Source organism: Rana temporaria, chromosome 3, assembly GCF_905171775.1.
Source record: "Rana temporaria chromosome 3, aRanTem1.1, whole genome shotgun sequence".
Lineage (NCBI taxonomy): Eukaryota > Metazoa > Chordata > Amphibia > Anura > Ranidae > Rana > Rana temporaria.
The window spans coordinates 57,909,200-57,927,144 of NC_053491.1; the positions used below are offsets into that span (position 1 = coordinate 57,909,200).

Here is a 17,945-nt window from a genome sequence, read left to right on the forward strand (position 1 = left end):
TGCGTCGACTTGATTCTGAGCATGCGTGTTTTTTTCTCCGTCGGAGTTCCACACAGAAAAAAAGAGAACACGTTCTCTTTCTAAGTCAGACTTTTTTCATCAGAAACTCTGATCGTGTGTACAAGGCATTACACTTTCTAACTATTTACTGGCCAACTGTACACCATTTTTCCTTTTACCAATCGAAAGCCTAGGCAAATTGTAAAACCCATAAGATTGTGCTGCAGCTTCAGATTTACTGAGCATTCCCTAGACAGCATGGCAAAGCACAGTGAGACAGGACATGGTCTGACGGTATAGAGGAAGCACTTTAATCATTTTTAAATCTGTGTAGCTTGTGTAAATATATTACTAAATCATCAGGCATAGTTTTTATGAAATGTTTGTGAAAAGATAGATACTTGTGTTCAAAGGGGCTTTCTTCATTATGTTTAGTGCTTACAAGTATAACATTTTGAAATTATTTTTATTCAGTTAAGTTTGCATTATTGCATATTAATGTTTAATATTTATCATTTGTAACCATCAAATCGATTTTTGTGCAAGTTTTGTGCTATCTAAAGTCACTTCCTCACAGCTCCTGTGCTAAAAGTAGTCCTGAATTTGTCAAAGAAGGGTGACCCCCTCCCTCTCTGTTGGCAAAGCATGCTCACCAAACAATGAATGCAAACTATAAAATATGGGTATTGGTAGATATTTTAGATTTTTTGCAAAAAAACAGACTATATTGCTGGCACATCATCAGTTGTTCTTCTGTACTTCCAGCGTGTTTAAAGGAAAAAAGATTTAATGTATTTCAGAGATGTACAAAATATGTTTTTGATAATTTTTTTGACATGCGCTTTAAGTATCTGGTGTTTTCTTTCATCTGGTGCCTAAACAAATTGGTGGGTTAGTGAAGGAAAGGTAAATATATGCTGTTGGGAAGGAAGACAACCTTGACTTTGATTTTGTATAGTTTCCTTTAAATCAAAATGCAAAAAAGTGCATGGCATTATGTACATATTCCATTTCAATTATTTAACAAAATTGGAGTTTTCTATTACGCTAGCAGAGACAAATTGCTCTGATTTCTTTGGACATTTTTGATCTCAATAGACAAGAACTAGTTGCTTTGTTCTGATAGATAAAAATTCCAAACTGATCAAAATCAGATCTTCCCTCAAATAAAATAGCTATATTTAGGAAATGTGTATTCTTCTCTTTGATTTTTGTCTCCAAATTTTTTCGGTTTGTTTCTCACAGCACTGTCTACCTCTTTTTGGACAAATCCCACGTTCTTTCCCTCATATTCTCCCCTTTGGCTCCTCTTGAACTTCTGTCTAAGTCACCCTTTGTGTTTTCTGTGTTTGTCTGATCTTCGTTCTGTTAGTGTTATCTGATTATTTTTTATGTACAGATTATAATAAAAAGTATCATATTAGCACAAAAGAGATTTGCAAATAATCTATTTTAGCTGAAAGCTAAACATCAACCAGATCTAAAAACCCCAATTTAATTGCAGCTCTGTATTCGTTACTATAAATATAAATCATTACATTTATTTTATTAACGCAATTGGTGTAAGTACCTGAATTTTATAATAAACATAAAAATACTTTTCTGTGATCCCTGCTGGATAACAACTTTAGCATCGGAAGATGTTAAGCATTAAAATCTCTGTGCTTTCGCCTCATTATCCGGATTACAAGTAAACCCTGGTATATCACTCTGGGCCACATTAGACTTGAAATCCATCCAATTCCTCTATCTTCCCTACCTTGGTTAGGCCCCTTTCACATTGAGGCATTTTTCATGCGGTACAGCGCTAAAAATAGCGCTGCTATACCGCATGAAAAATCATGCCCTGTAGTGTTCAATGTGAAAGCCTGAAGGCTTTCACATTGAAGCGGTGCGCTAGCAGGAGCGCACCAAAAGTCCTGCTAGCCGTATCTTTACCGCAGTATAGGAGCGATGTGTTCACCGCTCCTATACCGCGCCTTCCCATTGAAATCAATGGGAAAGCACGGTAATACCGCCCGCAACGCGGGCGGTATTAACCCTTTTATGGCCGCTAGCGGGGGTTAAAACCTCACCGCTAGTGCCCGAATATCGCGGTAAATACGACGGTATAGCCGCGCTACAAATAGCGCGGCTACAAATAGCGCGGCTATACCGTCACCACGGCAGCACGCCTCAATGCAGCCTTATTCCCATCTTCCCGCCCTAAACTTATAGTCTTACTCTTCGGCACTAAGATTCTGTTAAGTTCTCTGCTGACTTTATATCTCCACGCCTGCTATTGTTACAGTTGCAACAATTTTCCCCCCAGGTGACAAAAACTCTGCACAGTTCAAGTTGTCAGACCACAAATGCCTAGACATTTGCTACCTTCTCACCCCCCGCTAGAATGATCACTTTCAGTTCTCTTAGGTCATCCTCCCATTAAGAGAACACTACTGCTATCTTCAACTTCGACATTTCCTACTTAAACTCCTTCACTCCCAGCCTTCCCTGTACAGACTAACACTAATTGAAAGCATACATAGGTCTCATCCGCATTCGGCAGGTCCTATTTCCCTGCTGTACTCCTCCATAGTCTAGGAAACCACCAGTACGTTTGTACCAGTGGTTCTCAACTCCTGTTCTGTTCTCAGGACCCACGAACAGGCCAGATTGTAAGTATTACCTTGGGGAGATGCAAACTAGAATACTGCAATCACAAAACAGCAAATGATATCACCTGTGATGTTTTTCAGTTATCTTGCAAACCTGGCCTGTTAGTAGGTCCTGAGGACAGGAGTTGAGAACCACTGGTTTATACGAGCAACAATGGGAAAGTGAACTGGCGATGATGTTGGACCTGGAGTACTGGAAAAACATGACTTAGACTAAAAACTGACAAGTGTTCTAATCCCTCTCCACTCTATTCAAAACAAAAAAGTTTTGCCTTTAGTTACACTCTAAGTAAGTTCCTTGTCTTCCCTCCAACCATCCTCCCCTCTTCCCTACCCCCTTTCTCCATCTTTGGACACATCCTCTACCATGGCAGTTTTCAGTCCAACATTACAACTCTGGCACCTTTTGGTCGCTTCACCTTAACAGCTGGACCCCTGAATGAGACCTTCACTCCTTGACAGTTTTTATACACATACCATTTTACGGTTATTTTTTGTCATTGTAAGTTTCTTGATATCTTTGATGTTGATGAACTGTTACTTATACGTGCCTAATTGTGACAGGCAGCGGTTTCCCTGAATTTTGCTTTACTTCTTTTAAAAGTTTTTCGAATGGAGAAATGAAAATTGATGCATACCTACAAGATTTCGAGCGTCAATGCGCTTTGGAGGGTCTGGAATCAGAGCAATGGGCCGCGATTCTAAGCAGCAAACTCACGGGCCGAGCAGCAGAGACATACCGAGGAGTTCCTGATACAGCCATACATGACTACGCCAGGGTAAAGGACATTCTGCTAGCCAGGTATGCCGTGACCCCAGAGACTTACAGGAAAAAGTTTCGGGCATTACGGAAAGTGGGCCGAGACTCCTACACCGAATGGGCTTTTAGGATGTATCGGGGAGCCCAAAACTGTATGCAAGGCTGCCAGGCCACGACGCTAGAGGAGGAGCTTCAACTCCTCTTGCTAGAACAATTTTTTGACCACACACCTGCAGACACCAGGGACTGGGTCAGAGACAGGAAGCCGGCCACAATCGAGGAAGCGGCCCAGCTGGCAGACGAGCATCACGAGGGAAGAAAAGGAGATCCTAGTGGAAACCGCCCTCTGGTAAGGTCCTGCGCCCCAACGCCAGGTCCTGTGACCCACCACTGACCGAACGCGGTACCACCCACAACACCGCCTAATTTTAACCGGAGACCGCCATTGGTATGTTACCAATGCAATCAGCCAGGGCACTACAAAATACATTGCCCTCAGCGGAGCAGAGGCAATTGGGAGCGGCCATCACCACCACCACCGAGGGCAGCCGCTCATCACTATCAGCATGAGCCGCTGGAAGACCACAGCCCTGAATCTGAGCAATGGACCGTACTACATGAGGTGAACCTAGCACAAGCCAAGGGGGACAACCGGGGACACCACAGACAATGGGTCACAGTAGATGGAAAGGAGGCTGAGGCACTACGAGACTCTGGGGCCACCCTCACTCTGGTGCAGCATCACACCGTATCTGCAAAGGCGCGCAGCAACAGGACTGTTGCAGTAAGAATGGCAGGAGGCACCATCCACAAACTACCCACAGCCCAAGTGCAGTTAAATTGGGGCACCGGAGCCAAGCAGACGAAAGTAGGCATTATGTCTGGCCTACCTGCGGAAGTATTGTTGGGGAACGATTTGGGGTGCCTAACTTCACAGCTGCTTACCCCAGATCATGCTGGAACCTGCCCTGTGACTACCACTCCGAGGAACCACAGGTAGGAACCGAAACCCCCGTAGTATGCCCTGACCCTATCCCCTTCTGGGGCACTCCACAAGACTTTGGCCAAGCCAAGCAGTCAGGTCCCACCTTAGCAGGTTACAGGAAGGCCGTAGGTACCCCTAAGGAAGGTAATGCTCAAGAGAACTTCCACAGGGACAAGGGACTGCTATATAGGGTCACAGGGGGAGTGGGAAGTGGGGCAGCCCAAGTTATAAAAAGGCAGCTAGTTGTACCCCACAAATACAGAGCAGAGCTTCTAAAGCTCAGCAATGTTATCCTGCTAGCCGGACATCTGGGTATCAAGAAAACTAAGGACCGCCTTACCCAGACGTTCTTCTGGCCAGTGATATCAAAAGACTTGCAGATGTACTGCAGGACATGTGACACGTGTCAAAGGATAGGGAAACGGGAGGACCACCCCAAGGCCAAGTTATGGTCCCTACCTATAATAGAGGAACCATTCTACAGAGTGGCAGTAGACCTGATAGGGCCCCTCAACAAACCCAGCGCCTCCGGAAGGCGCTACATCCTCACGGTGGTGGACTATGCCACCAGGTACCCTAAGGCTGTGGCGCTCTCCAACATTGAGGCGGAGACGGTAGCAGAGGCTCTAGTCAGGATCTTTTCTTGAGTAGGATTCTCCCGGGAAATACTCTCAGATCAGGGAACCCAATTCACGGCAACTGTCACTCAACAGTTATGGCAGAGCTGTGGGGTGAAACCATTATTTAGCTCCTCCTACCACCCCTAGACCAACGGCCTCTGTGACCGATTCAACGGCACGCTTAAGCAGATGCTCACAGCGTTCATAGAGTCCTACGGTCAATGTGAGAAATTTCTACCCCATCTCCTGTTTGCCTACCGGGAAGTGCCCCAGGCGTCGACCGGGTTCTCCCCCTTCTAACTCCTATACAGGAGAAAAGTCCGGGGACCCCTGGACCTCTGGGAGGGCAACGCAGGAGAGGAAGGGATCCCGGTTTCTAGCCGTACGTCCTGGAGTTCCGGGACCGCCTGCAGGCACTGACCGAATCAGTTCGGGAGAGCCTACAGGCGGCCCAGAAACAATGGTATGACCGGGGAGCACTAGATAGGAACCTGGAAGTAGGGCAAAAAGTATTAGGCCTCAGACCATCCAAAAAGGACAAGCTACAGGCAGCGTGGCAGGGGCTATTTAAAGTGGTGGAACGGATTAGCGACACCACCTATATTGTGGGCAAATGTTCGGATGAAAGGATCAGACGAGCCTTTTATGTGAACATGTTGAAACCGTACTTCGAGCGCTCCAAGGACGTGGCCGCTATCTGTGCCCCATTCACTGACGATGGTGAAGGACTCCCCTTACCCGACCTGCTGGCAGCTAACCAAGGTACCCTAGAGCAAGTTGGGTTGGGGGAGAAACGAAATCTCACACAGCAGACGGACGCAAAACAACTGCTGCAGGAACACAATTGGCTGTTCTCGATCCTACCGGTCCTACCCGGGTACACCGCCGCAGTACACCGGGTGGAGACGCAGGGGCAGACCTCATTACGGCAGCAGCCGTACTGTATCCCGACAGCAGTACAGTATTGAGGCTTCCCAAAGTCCCTGGGCGTCCCCGGTGGTTTTAGTACGGTACGACTTGTTTCTGTATTGATTACCGGAAACTGAACGACCGGACTATCACTGACACATACCCCATGCCACGGATCGACGAATTGCTCGATCGCATGGCCAGCGGGCACTTCCTTACTATTCTGGACCTGTGCAAAGGGTATTGGCAAATTCCGCTAGACTCGGCTGCCATCCCCAAGTCGGCATTCGTCACCCCATTCGGGCTATACCAATTTCGGGTTATGCCCTTTGGGATGAAGAATGCCCCGGCTACGTTTCAACGGATGGCGGACCGACTTCTGGAGGGAATGCAGGACTTCGCATGTGCCTACCTAGATGATATTGCCATCTATAGCGGCACCTGGGAGGAGCACCTGACGCACTTGGCTTTGGTATTTGGGAGGTTACAAGAAGCCGGCCTCACCCTGAAACCCGAGAAATGCCATGTGGGCATGGCAGAGGTTCAATACCTAGGACATAGAGTAGGGTCTGGGAAACAGGGCCCCGAACCCGCGAAAGTAGAGGCCATAGCCAATTGGCCCCAGCCCCGCACCAAGACGCAGGTATTGGCGTTCCTAGGCACCACAGGGTATTATAGAAAGTTCGTCCCGGAGTATAGCACCCTAGCAAAACCCCTCACCAACCTGACCAAAAAGTCCCTACCCAAGCAGGTAGCCTGGTCCCCGGAGTGTGCAAAGGCGTTCCAGGGACTTAAGACGACTTTGAGTGAAGCTCCAGTATTGGCAGCCCCAGACCCTAACAAAACATTTCTCGTCCATACAGATGCCTCCATGTTTGGGCTGGGAGCCGTGCTGAGCCAAGTGGGGGATGACGGCACGGAGCACCCGGTGGCATACCTCAGCCGCAAGTTATTACCTCGGGAGGTCAGCTATGCCACCGTGGAAAAAGAATGCCTGGCTCTAGTATGGGCCTTAAAGAATCTCCAACCGTACCTTTATGGCCGTGCCTTTACCCTACTCACTGACCACAACCCCCTCGTCTGGCTCAACCGGGTCTCTGGAGACAATTTCCGGTTTCTGCACTGGAGTCTAGCGTTGCAGCCCTACAATTTTACACTGCAATACCGCCTGGGCAAGCAGAACGGCAATGCGGATGGGCTTTCCCGCCAAACCGACTTGGAAGTATAATTTTGTTACCCGGACATCCCCTAGCCAACGCAGCAGGGTCTAGTCGGGTATGCCGACCCATGGAACTAAGGGGGAGTATTGTGAAGAAAATAGACTTTATTCAGTATTTTCTCATAGGTTTGTTTCTTTTTAAGAACCCCTGGACCAATCTGGGTGAAATTTGGATATGTTGGTCCCCCAGATCGGGGCTATCAGTGGATATGTAATTGTAGGAATATCTTGTGTAGAAAGGGGTGTTCCAACTTTTGGGAAAATTGTGTGCTCTCTGCCTGGAGATAATTGGTTTATTCCTTAACTGATCTCAATATCTCCCAGGCAGAGAGAGTGCGGGTGTACTATAAAAGCTTGCTGTGATAATGTTGTCTGCTACGGGGATGTAAATGAACCTTAGCATGGCTTCTAAAGACCTTTCATTGTGTTATGCTAATAGACACTGTATTGTGTAAATTTCTATTGACGATAAATGTGGATTGTGAGGTAGCACAGTTTAAAGGTCAGATGTCCGACTTCTAAAGATGTGTATTGAGGAGGGCTCGTTGGTAAACCATTGTATGCTGTTGTGGGTGGAGTGTGTCATTGTCCATTTGATTACGGCAAGTATTCTTTTTGGTGTATATAAGAGCCTGCCTTCTCAATAAAGATGTTCTATGCCTGGTACACCCTTCATGAAGTCTTGGCTCATGTTTGGGGGAATATTCTAACCATTGGGAAGAATCATCCTGGAAACTGCATTCATCTCCACTATCCCTCTACCTCCTATGGTAGCAATAATCACTTATGCTCGGCGATTGAGGGATGGAAAGAAGGCCACTGCAGGTCTTAACATCCCTTTTATTTATTTTTTGCGCTAAAAAAACAAAAAAGAGCGACAATTTTGAAAAGAAAAAAGCATTATTTTTTACTTTTTGCTATAATAAATCTCCACCAAAAAATATTAAAAAATGTATTTCTTCGTCAGTTTAGGCAATATGTATTCTTCTACATATTTTTGGTAAACAAAATCAAAATAAACATATATTGATTGGTTTGTGCAAAAGTTATAGCGTCTACAAAATAGGGGATAGATTTATGGCATTTGTTTACTTTTAATGGCAGTGATCATCGATTTTTAGAGGGGACTGCGACATTGCGGTGGACAAATCTGACACTTTGACAATTTTTTGGGACCAGTGACATTTAGGCAGGGAAGGAGTTAACACTAGGGGGCAATCATGGGGTTAAATGTGTTCCCTTGGAGGTGTTTCTAACTGTGGGGGGAGTGGACTGACAGGAGGAGCAGAGAGATCGCTGTTCCTGATCACTAGGAACAGCAGATCTCTCTCTACTCTCCTGACAGGACGTTTATCTGTTTATATTGACAGATCTCCAACCTGGCTCTCTGTGGAGTGATCACGGGTGGTAACGCGCATCGGCTCTGGCGCAGCGGGCATGTGCGCGCGCCCACTGTATCTATTACACAAACCGCCATACAGCTTCGGCAATTTGTGTAATGGAGCCAACCTGCCGCTGTATAATAACGGCTGTTGGTCAGCTAGTGGTTAAAGTATTCCTTAGGGCAAGAAGGTCTTTACCTTAATGCATTCTCTACATTAAGGCGAAAAACTTTCCGCTGTCTAGGCCCCCCCCCCCCCAAACACTTACCTGACACTACTCTTGATCCAGCACTGTCCCCGCCAGAAGCCCCACTCTGTTCTCTTCCTGATTTAAGGGCCTTTTCTGAGAGTAGTGGAAGCCATTGTCTCCTTCTGCTGTCAGTCATATTCTGTGAGGAGGAAGCAGGTACGGTGCCAAACTGCTCTGTGTGTGTCTATAGATGCACATAGCCTGGCTCGGGAGTGCGCCTGCACAAGTGCTGCCATAGCAAGTAGCTTGCTATGGGGATACTGGGAGAAGAGGAGGAGCGGACAGCATTGTCAGGGGACCCCAGAAGAGGAGGTTCAGGGCTGCTCTATGCAATTGTATAAGTATTATTTGCTTTTTATTTTAATTAAAGTGTCTGTAAAGCTTACTCATGATACAATCATATTTAATAGGGAGTTGTAAGCCTGTTATGTGACCATGTGCTTGCTTTTTCAAAAAACACTTTCCTTTACTGCTTTCTCTGAATGTATTGATGCAGGTCACATGCTTGCTGTAGCTTCTACAGCGATGCACATGCCTGCTGGCGGGCATGTCTAGTGCAGGGGGCCATTACGTTGTGACCCGAAGTGATGTTGCCACCGAGGTTTTGCGTTGGATCATCATCCGTCCCAGCGGCATAAGATCACTTCCCTTTTTCCCAGCCTAGTGGAGTAGCTGGGGGGCATAGCTGTGTTCTTGCTCAGCATTCCTGTATCTTCACTATGATGACACAAGTACGTTTACTCTCAGAAGGAGGGGCACAGGCAGGATCAACCAGATAAAACAGGGAATCGGCAGACAAAAATGTAATCATAAATTAAATACAAAATGTTGCACTAAAAAAGGAGAAGAAAAAAAAAAAGAAGTGACCTCCTATCTCCTGGATGGTGATTGGAAATAAAGGAATAAAGTCCACAATCGTCCCAGTGATCCAATATCTATCTATATGTGATTTTTGAGAAAAATCAGAAGTTCAAAATCAGACATCGCTACATTACATGCCCAAATAGACCCATCTGTAGCGGATGGTAAATTTTGTCTGGTAAGCCTCATGATTGATCACTGAGTAGAGGTCTGAACACAAAACGTGTTTTCGTTAGCAGTTGTCATTGCACCTCAGATTTTTCTCGACAATCGCATATCAATATTGGATCTCTGAGACTGTTGTGGACTTTATTTCTTTTTTTTCTTATCACCATCCAGGTGATAGAAGATCTCTTCTCTCCTTTTTTTTCTTTTTTAGCACATTTTGTATTTAATTTCTTATGCAATGTCATTATATCCCATGGTATGTTGCAGCTGTTTTAGTTTGCTTGCTTTGGATTTTAGATTGACTTAGCGCAGTTTTCATTACTATTTTACACAAAAATGTAAACATGACAGAACAAATGTAATTTAAACAAATTAATGAGCCTGTGCAATTCTTCTTTTTTTTTTTTAGGTTTACAAACACTTTCAAAAAATTTACCTTTTCAATCACTTTAATAATGATATAAACAATTGGCACGGTCTTTTAACAAATGTTATTTACAATAAGGTTAAGACTGTAAACAAATTAAATCTCTTTCGTAAAATAAGTTGTTTTCCAATGTTCCTGTTCTTTAGAAGTGAAAAGAGTTCTAATCCCCCATAACCCTATATCCCGATTTATTGTTCTTTGTGTGCCAGGAAGGCCATTACATATAGAGAAAGTTTCTTCCAGCTTAGATGTGGAAGCTTTATATGGGCTATGTGGAAAAAAAATCCAGCTCCTAAAACACAAATTGGCTGTAAGTTGCAGTTGTCCTCAGAGATTTCTTAACCAAAACCATGAATAGATAGAAAATTCTGTTCTTCATCACATTTCTTTCTCCACCCATTTCGTGTCTGCTAATCCACATGGAGACTAGAGAGACCAGTAAATATGTTTCTCTAGTCATTGAGAATAAATTGTGTAGTAAGGCATGAAATAGAGAAAATTCAGGGGATGGTTTGTCCTACTGTTTTACAGCTTGGGACAAGCACTACCATATACAGGCAACAGTTCAACAAGCAATTATATGACAGAAATTTCTATGATTTTTTTTATTTGTATTTGCATTTTATTTTCTCATGAGATGTGCATCTGGATGGCTTCTTGACCTATCTGAGCCATAGATTACCCAGACCTTAGCTTGAAAACATTAGTCTAAAAAATTGCATACTGCAAGCATTTACAAAACATTTACAAAGATCGCAGCAAGCTTTGAATAAAGATATTAATGCCCTTAAAGCTGAGGTTTTGTTGACATTTCTTGGTGCAGATACGGCACTGGTAAAATAACTTACTTCTAAGAAGTGTTTACCATGTCCTGCTGGGGGGTCTTAAGACCCCTTTCAGACTGGGGCCGCGTTGGTGGTAAAGCATGATTTGTACACTATACTTGCCATGGCTGATACCTGTTTGTTGGAGCTGCCATTTAAAACCTTCCTGAGATCACTTGTTTGTGAATCATAAGGTTGATTTAAGAGGTCATGCTCTCTCATCTACTACTAATCATAGTGCCTTTACTTAAAGCAGAGTTCCACCTAAAAAAAAATTAAACAAATACTGTAGCTCCTGACTTTTAAAATAAGGACACTTACCTGCCCGCGATGTCCTCACTCAAAGCCAATATTTCCCACAGTTATCTACTGAGCATGCGCAAGTGGCGCTGCGAGTTCTGAGTGGTCCTTGCTGTCTTTTGGAACCTGTGTGTCTCCCAGAAGACAGCGGGGGGATGGAGGAGGAGCCGGACATGGTGTAGATCGCCACGGATACTGCTGTAATCTTTCGCCGGACGTGGGAGAAAATACCTGTTTTAGACAGGTATCTGCTTCCCCCTCCCCGAGAAAGGTGCCAAATGACACCGGAGGGGGGGGGGGGATCCGGACAGCAGAAGTTCAATTTTTGGGTGCAAAGCAAAGCCACACATTATAGTAGTCTTGCCTTGTAATGTGTTGACAATGTTTTGTAGGTTCATTAGTTATTAAGTGAAAACTTAACCACTGGTAGTAGGACGCAGGCGTAATTCCCCCGGGAAAACTGGATGGGCCCAGTTTCTCTTTGATTTGAGTGGATTTACCTTGTCGGGCCATGGGCTGGGAAGGCAGATAGTCAACGGTGTCTGTGCCCCCTGGGAATAGTCACCCCAGGGGTGCTCTTAGCAACACTAGGGTGTGGGACCCCACTGTGTGAACAGGCACATCGTCACAGCACTAAATACTCTTTCTGCACTGCGCCTCTATGGGCTAGGCCTTTTGGGCAATTTTTTCTACCAAGCCTCAGGGCCTAGCCAGTGCACGTTGCACAGCCACTATTTATTTATATATATATATATATATATATATATATATATATATATATATATATATATATATATATATATATATATATATTATTTTTTTCCTCACGTCATCTTTTTCTTTTCTGTGTGTTTTTCTCACTGGATGGAAGTCTTGCCCTGAAGTCTAGGGGGAGGATGTGTGGCCATCAGGTTCCTTCCTCCCCTGAACCTGGGGGTCTCTCTTCGGGAGAGCCCCTTGACCTAGTAATCTGTGGTGGGCTTCAGCTGGCCACAAGGAGAGGGGTCCCCCAAGGTAGGCTAGGTAGGCCAAGTTTGTAATTTTGTCCCTGTCAGGAGCCTTGCGCCCGGGGGGTTCAGGGAATCGTTCTACTCCCTTCTGGGAGGGGGGACAAAAGCACACCCATTAGAGCAGTTGTATAGGTAAAAAAAAAAATTCTAAATAGCTTCCTTTACCTTAGTGCAGTCCTCCATCACTTACCTCGTCCTCTGATTTTGCTTTTAAATGTCCTTATTTCTTCTGAGAAATCCTCACTTCCTGTTCTTCTGTCTGTAACTCCACACGGTAAAGCAAGGCTTTCTCCCTGGTGTGGAGTGTCGTGCTCGCCCCCTCCCTTGGACTACAAGAGAGTCAGGACGCCCACTAACACACAGCTCCTTTCTCTATCTGCAACGTAGAGATTGTCCTGACTCTCCCGTGGTCCAAGGAAGGGGGCGAGCACGACATTCCACACCAGGGAGAAAGCCTTGCATTACTGTGTAGAGTTATAGACAGAAGAACAGAAAGTGAGGATTTCTCAGAAGAAATAAGGACATTTAAGAGCAAAATCGAAGGATGAGGTAAGTGAAGGAGGACTGCACTAAGGTAAAGAAAGCTGTTTAGGAAAATGTTTTTCTCTTTCGTTCATAGACGGACACAGCCTTCATTGACCTTAGGGTTATGCTTCTTCCTACCAGGAGATTTAGGCAGAATTCTACAGCACTTAAGGTGTTAAAAACTTTCCTTCATGCTGCTCCTCCCAGGGGGCGTGGCTCCCCCAGGCATAACCCACACCCTGCTTTAGCAGCCTCAGTTTTGTTTTCTGCCTAACGACAGGAGGTCAAGGCTATCTCTGGAGTTCCTGGACTCTGGAGTTTTTTTCTGGCGATTTTTCTCGCTTTTTTTATTATTTTGTTCCTGCATTTTTGAATCCTGCGATTCTTCTATCAACAGCCGACTGGGTGACAGGCTGGGTCCTCAACTCTTGTAGTCCCCCCATGTTCGGCCTTCGAGCGTGTGCCGGCCCTCAGCTCAGCTTTGGGACGTCCACGACAGGCCCCATTGCTCCAGGGGCGGCCGGGGAACTTTGGTTCTAGGGCACACATATGACCGGTCTCTATGGCTTTGTCACAGTGTGTCTGGCCGACAGCCATGCCGTTTACGGACGTTGGTTCTGTCTGGGATACCTCCAGCCGGGTAGTCGCAGGACAGGTAAGTAGTGGCCCCTTACTCAGGTAAGTGGTCTGGCTGGTGGTTTCCCTGGGGAGGTCGACTGAGGGTCCGCCCTGCTTTCCTCTCTCCCCTTCCTCTCCCTCCTTCCCCTGACTGGGTAGTGGCTGTGAAGGGGGGCCTCCTGGGTTTTCTTTGTTACCACCGGGGCCCGTGTGTTGTTAGGGGGACTGTGTTGTTACTCTGGGGGGTGCTGCTGTGTGCTGCTGTGTTCTATGAGGTAATTTTTACCTCAGACAGCGGCCGTCTTGGAAATCTCCTTGGTAACGCTGTGATTCTTTTCTGAGGTAACAGACAAAGCAGTCAGGGCTGCTGTGTTCTATGAGGTAATTTTTACCTCAGACAGCGGCCGTCTTGGAAATCTCCTTGGTAACGCTGTGATTCTTTTCTGAGGTAACAGACAAAGCAGTCAGTGCTGCTGTGTTCTATGAGGTAATTTTTACCTCAGACAGCGGCCGTCTTGGAAATCTCCTTGGTAACGATGTGATTCTTCCCTGAGATGACTCGGCACAGCCTCTGGTCAGTTTTAGTGCTGTTACAGTTTTAGTGCTGTGAATCTTCCATGAGGTGAATACACATCACAGTCAGCACATCAGAGCACACCTGAGGTTTTTCAGCTCCCTCTGCAGCTGGGTGGGGTGGTGAATACCGGGGGCCCCCATGCTCTGCAATAGCAGCAAGGAGGTGACCAGTGGGTTTTTTTTGTCCTGCCTTGCAGGGTGGGTGACTCAGCGCTGACACTATGGAACTCAAGCTATGCCTGAGTTAACCCTTAATGCCCCTCCCCCTGCCACATCTGTTATGTTGGCTGTCCTGGGTTTCTTGCCAGGTTTGAAGCAGCTAGTGCCCTGATGGGGGGTAAAAAAGCGCCCCCTCCCTGAAGCCTGCTTCTGGGGATGACACAGAATCGCTGTTTTTTTCTGGTTCTGTTATGTCAGAGGCTGCGGGTTTTAACCCTTATGGATAGTGAGGATGACTCTGCTGCAGTCAGTTGCTGGCAAGAATTTGTTGGAGCTCTTGTTTCTGCGGTGCGTGAGGCTCTAAAAATTGAGGATGTGGCGGAGACACCTCCGTGTCAGTACCAGCAGACTACCACGCATCGCTGAAGTGTTTCCTTGTGTTCCTTATTTGGACTATATGTTATACAAGGAATGGGATGCACCGCAAAAAGTTTGTCAAAAAACTTTGCAACCCGTTACCCCCTTGAGGGGGCTTTAAAAAAAAAAAAAAAAAGTAGGTCTCTCCTCCGCCAGTGGACCCCCCTGTGTCCAGACTGCGCAAGGCCACCACATTGCCTGTGGAAGGGGCTCCTGCATTTCAGGATCCCGCTGATAGGAGAGTGGAGGCCGTGGCCCGCTCCCTATTCACGGTGGTGGGTTCGGCGGTGAGGCCGGCTCTGGCCGGGGCCCTGGCAGGCCCCGACTAAAAGGGCGAAGCTCCTGCTGCAGGAGCTGGAAGAAGGACCTCTAAGGTGGCCTTGGTGATCACCGTTAAGGGTGAACGGTCCTTTTGGGTCTTCCCTGACTGGCATCATTGAGGATGCCACAGGTGGTAAGCGCATGCTGTTCCCACGGTTTGGGAAGGGCTAGGGACCTCGCCCTGTGCAAGGACCCTCCTTGCCTACCTCCGAGCGTTTTTTCGCTCGCCCTGTGCGGTGGGGGTAGGTCTACATGGTGCTTGAATCCCCGCTGCGGGGTAGCAGCGCACCGGATACCGCATGCCTAACAAGTCTGCGGACATACCTGCTTCCGCCTGAAGGTCTGCTCCCGCCCGTGTCTCGGGTGGGAGACTGGCTTCGCATTGCGAAGTGTTTTCCTTGGGGTACAAGATTGAGTTTCTCTCTTGTCTGCCAAACAGGTTTTTTCCCTCCGGCTTCTGGCCTCCTCCGGTTCGCCGGTTGACTCCGTCAGGGGCTGTCCAAGATCTTCTGGTCAGGGGAGTGATTGTGCCAGTTCCCTCGTTGGAACGGTCTCGGGGTTTTACTCCATTCTGTTTGTGTCCCCATGGAGGATGGGGCCCGGTCGATCCTGGGCCTCAAGTCCCTCGTTTTGTTTTGTCAGGTTTTTCTGGCATCCTTGGATGTCATGAACGTGTACCTGCATATCCTCAAACCACCAGAGATTCTGTGCTTTGCGGTCGGGGGGGGACCATTTTCAATGGTGTCCTTCCCATTCGGCGGGTTTTCGCCAAGGTGCTCGTACCGATACTGGCCCGGCTGTGACAGCGGGGTTTTGTTATCATGGGATGTCTGGACGACATTCTCCTACGAGCTTCTTCGAGCTCTGCATTGGTGGAGCCGTGTCTATCACGTGTCAGGCTCTCCGAGTGTTCGGCTGGTTTCTGGATTGTCCTGAAATCAGGGTTGATTCCGTCTCAGGGATACCTGAGACTGGTCCTGGATTCCTCCGGGGCGGGAGTGTTTTTCTCCTAGCGGAAAAACTTCAGACTCTGCTATCTGCTGTGCAGCAGTTGCCGACCCAGAAGCGGTCATCTCTGCGATTCTGCAGGAAGGTTCTGGGTCAGTTGGTAGCCTCTTTCGAGGTGGTTCCGTATGCCCAATTCCACGCCAGGGTACTACGGAGGGAACTGCTGTCACGATGGGACTAGCTTCCGTCATCTCTGGATTACCAGATTCAGTTGAGTCATCTGATCATGTCTCCCCTGGTATGGTGGCTGGCGTTTCCGGTGCTTCGGGCCGGAAAGTAATTTTTCTGCAGGCCACTGGACAGTGGTCACGACGGATGCCAGCCTCTCCGGTTGGGGAGGGGCGCTTGGGGCACCCAGTCAGCCCAGGGGCACTGGACTCAGGTGGAGTCCTGCCTACTGATCAACGTTCTGGAGCTCCGAGCAATCAAGCTTTGCCTTACCAGGTGGTCCCTGGATCTACAGGGCCGACCGGTCAGGATCCTGTCCGATAACACCACGTCCGTGGCGTAGGTTGATCATCAGGGAGGCACACGGAGTTCTGTTGCAGCGACGGGGGTCGCGCGCATCCTTTCGGTGGGCCGAAGGGTCCGTTCCGGCTCTATCGGCCGGGTACATTCCGGGAATACGGAATTGGCTAGCCGACTACCTAAGTCGCACTGCACTGGGCCAAGGAGAGTGGTCTCTCCACCCGCAGGTGTTTCGGGGTCTGTGCCGAAAGTGGGGCACTCCGGACGTGGACCTTCTAGCGTCCCGTCTCTATATCGGTAGGTGCCACGGTTCGTGGCCAGGTTTAAGGACCCGTGGGGCGGACGCGTCAGGCGCGTTGGTGGCTCCTTGGGGTCGCTGTCGCCTACTTTACACCTTCCCTCCTCGGAAGCTTCTTCCTCGCCTGCTGCGCAGAGTAGAAGCTGTAGGGATTCTATCGTCCTGATTGCCCCAGATTGGCCGCGTCGCTTCTGGTACGCGGACCAGGTGTGTCTGCTGGCAGACGCCCCCTAGCGTCTTCCCTGGGAATTGATTTTCTGTTACAGGGTCCAATCTTCCACCCTGTTTCACAGCCACCGGCCTTAGCGGCGTGGCTGTTGAGAGCCAGGGGCTTAAGGACCGAGGCCTACTGGGCTCGGTGGTCTCTACCGTGCTGCCTGCACGGAGGTCTACCTCACGTAGGTTTTTTCCTCATACATGGAAGGCCTACTTCTCTGTGTGTGGGGAGATGAACTGGCACTCTCGTACATGCGTTGTGTACAGGATTCTGCTGTCTTTGCAGCAGGGAGTGGTTCAGGCTCTCGCCTTACGTACGGTTAGGAGCCAGATTTCTGCTCTGGCTGTTTTTTACTTGCAGCGACCCTTGGCATAGCACTCCTGGGTGCGTGCGTTGGGTCAGGGGGTCTGGCAGGTGGCCCCTCCGGTGCGCCCTCCATTACCCCCATGGGACTTGAATTTAGTCCTTTCAGTGCTTCGGGATGCTCCCTTTGAGGACATTCGGGAGGTTTTTTTGTTTTTTGTCACAAAAGGTGATTTTATTTCTGGTAGCAATTACCCTCGATCAGACGGGTGTCTGTCTGTTCTGGTGGCCTTGTCTTGCAAGGCTCCCTGCTTGGTCATCCGTAAGGATGAGGTGGTGCTGCGGCCGCAGCCGTTTTTCTCCCTAAGGTCGTTTCGGCTTTTCACTTGGATGTGGACATTGTTCTTCCATCCTTGTGTCCTCAGCCGAAGAACCCGAAGGAGGCCACTTTACATTCTTTGGATGTGGTTCGGGCCCTTCGAGTTTACTTGTCGGCGACAGCTCCGTTCCGGATGTCGGACTCGCTGTTCGTGTCTGTGTCCGGTTCCAGTAAGGGCCTGGCAGTTTCGTCGGCCACCATTTCCAGGTGGATCCGACGGATTGTGCTTCAGGCCTATGCCCTGAAGGGCGGGCGCCCCCCTTTCGGGTCATGGCGCATTCGAC

General features: G+C 47.9%; 1 protein-coding gene across 1 annotated transcript in view; it reads left to right on the forward strand.

Annotated features, from left to right (window-relative positions):
* Positions 1 to 17,945, forward strand: part of ATP8B4 (ATPase phospholipid transporting 8B4 (putative)) — a 381,682-nt gene that overhangs the window by 300,558 nt on the left and 63,179 nt on the right.